Source organism: Coenobita brevimanus, chromosome 59 (genome assembly GCF_032717465.1).
Source record: "Coenobita brevimanus isolate Jiangsu-jjx chromosome 59, ASM3271746v2, whole genome shotgun sequence".
NCBI classification, from domain to species: Eukaryota; Metazoa; Arthropoda; class Malacostraca; order Decapoda; family Coenobitidae; genus Coenobita; species Coenobita brevimanus.
In genome coordinates, this window is record NC_137012.1 from 13675704 (window position 1) to 13678378 (window position 2675).

The window sequence follows — 2675 nt, forward strand, 5'->3', positions numbered from 1 at the left end:
TTGTATTGTGATATCAACTCTGATATATGGAAGTGAAACTTGGACCGTGTTGGAGGGACACAAGTTGAGAAAGAGAGCAGTGGCAGTGAGTTATTTAAGAGGAGCATGTGGTGTTACATGGCAAGACAGGTTGACAAATGAGGAAGTGAATGAGCATTGTGGTGTGGATGTGGGTGTGATATTAGGAGAAATACACTGAGGTGATTTGGACATGTAGAGAGGATGGAGAGCAAAAGACTAATGAGGAGAGTGTATGTGAGTGAAGTGGAGGAGGGGAGACGGAGGGGGAGGCCGAGGATGAGGCAGAGGGATGGAGTGGAGAGGTCTATGAGAGGAGGATTTTGAGCTGGGGGGAGGGCAGTGAAATGGTGGAGGACAGGGGGACATGGAGGCAATTTGTGTGTAACCATCCCTTACAGGATTAAGATGACTGGCAATGGAACTTGACTCTCCCGAAATTGTTCCACTTAAAATACAGACAAGATATGTAAAACCCATCCTAGACAATTTACCTACCAACAAAGCTCCAGGCCCAGATGGAATTCTGCCAATTGTTTTGAGAAAGTGTTCCCCTGAACTTTCCTCTATTCTAGCTAAATTATTCAGACTATGCATGTGTACTTCTTCATTTCCAAATTCATAGAAAGAAGCCAATATCCACCCAATTCCGAAGAAAGGAAGTTCCTCTGACCCCTCTGATTTAGACCAATAGCTGTCACATCTTCTCTTGGTAAGGTATTTGAAACTTTAATTATTAAGCACATTGTTAAACATCTTGAATCCAACAACTTAATTAGTGATAGACAGTATGGTTTTCACCACAGAAGATCCACCATTGACATACTCAGTCTCGTAACTAATACCACCCATGGGGGAGGCGGTGGCTCAATCAGTAGAGAGGTGGCTTGTGGTCCTACCAGACCCAGGTTCAAATCCCCGCTGGGGCAGGGAACAGATTAAGGATTTGAATTTCATGTAAAGTAGACTTTACTGATCTACCAGCAGACCCGCTGACATGTCGTAAAAATACCCCTGCTAATACCAATACACCAGTCCTGTATGAGACAGCCCTAGCATGTATTCAATATGGACGGTGGGTGTTAGCGCCGAAGTGGTGACATGTAGAGGTGTATGGTGTGTAGGAGGACTACTGGGCCTTGGGAGCAGGCTGTGAAGCCTATGCCCAGAGTCGAGCACATTAAAAAAATAATAATAATAATAATAATAATAATAATAATAAATATTGACCTACATGGAGAAACTCGTGCAGTAGCCCTTGATATTTCCAAAGCATCTGACAGAATATGGCACCATTCTCTGCTGTCCAAACTCCCTTGCTCTGAACTAACGTCTTTTGTTCATCTGATTCCTCATATCTCAGTGACAGGAAAATAAGAGTAAATGTAGATGATGTATATTCCAACTTCCACTCAGTTAACACTGGCATGCTGCAGGGATCAGTTCTGGCGCCAACCCTGTTCCTGGTTCATATTAATGATGTCTTATCTGTCACCCACAATCCCATCCACTCATATGCAGATGACTCAGCACTACATAGTTCATTCACACTCAGACACCCATTTACAAAGTCTAATATCTCTACCTCTCAACTCAGTACTGCCATCTCCATAAATCAAGACCTATCTACGATCAGTGAATGGGGACAAAACAACCTTGTCTCATTTAATGCTAGTAAAATTAAATATATGCAATTTACTAAGAGACAGATATCGCCAGATTCATATATTACCTTCAGTACTACTAATATTCCCATCTCCAAAAGTATTGAAATTCTCGGCGTGTCACTTAACAGCGCCCTCAGCTGGACCTCTTATGTTAGATCACATGCTAAAACCGCCTCAAAGAAGCTTTGATTATTGTACAGAGTCCATAACTTCTTCATTGACGAGCAGTTAACTATAATTTATGAGAGTCATATGCGCTCTCAGCTTGAATATTGCTCACCCTTGTGGAATGGATGTGGAGAGGTTGCATTAAAACAACTAGACAAAATTCAGAACAAAGCTGTTAGAATTATTAACAACCCTGCCATTACAAATAAACTACCTCCCCTACAAGTAAGAAGGAATGTTGCCTCCCTTGGATTATTTTACAGTACAGATATTTTTTTGGCAAATCCTCAGATGAAGTTGCATCGATGGTGCCACCTCTCCATGCCTTCCCTCGTGCTACACGGGCATCTGCTAGCACTCATGACGGGAATGTGGAACTGAACTGATTGCCAGACACCATGTATCCCAAACAGGGTGGCCAAGGGCTTAGAGGTAATTGTTTTACAGGGAGGGGCACTAATCCTCCACCAACCCCACTTGACGCGTAGGGAGAACGTTATGCCAACAGCATCTGGTGTTCCCAGGCGGTCACCCATCCAAGTACTAACCAGACCCAACGTTCCTTAACTTCGCTGATCGGACGGGAAGCGATGTCCTCAACGTGGTATGGCCATTGGCAAGAATGTCTCTCAGCCATATTGCAGAATTTCTGCCTATCAGAATTCCTTCATTCCCCAAACTGCATCTCTTTGGAACTCGCATCCCCAGAGTTGTTTCCCTCCAAACTTCAACCTACAGCTGTTCAAGTGTAACTGTTACAGATATTTCATGAACAGAGGACACCAGTAATCTAGTGTATGGATTATTTTTTTTTATTCATTT

At 43.0% G+C, this 2675-nt stretch overlaps 1 non-coding gene across 1 annotated transcript; it reads right to left on the reverse strand.

Annotated features, from left to right (window-relative positions):
* Window positions 1-2352: 2352 nt before the first annotated feature.
* On the reverse strand, window positions 2353-2471 carry LOC145402970 (5S ribosomal RNA). The gene has a single exon (XR_013897905.1). It is a non-coding gene; the product is annotated as a 5S ribosomal RNA (ribosomal RNA).
* Window positions 2472-2675: the final 204 nt, after the last annotated feature.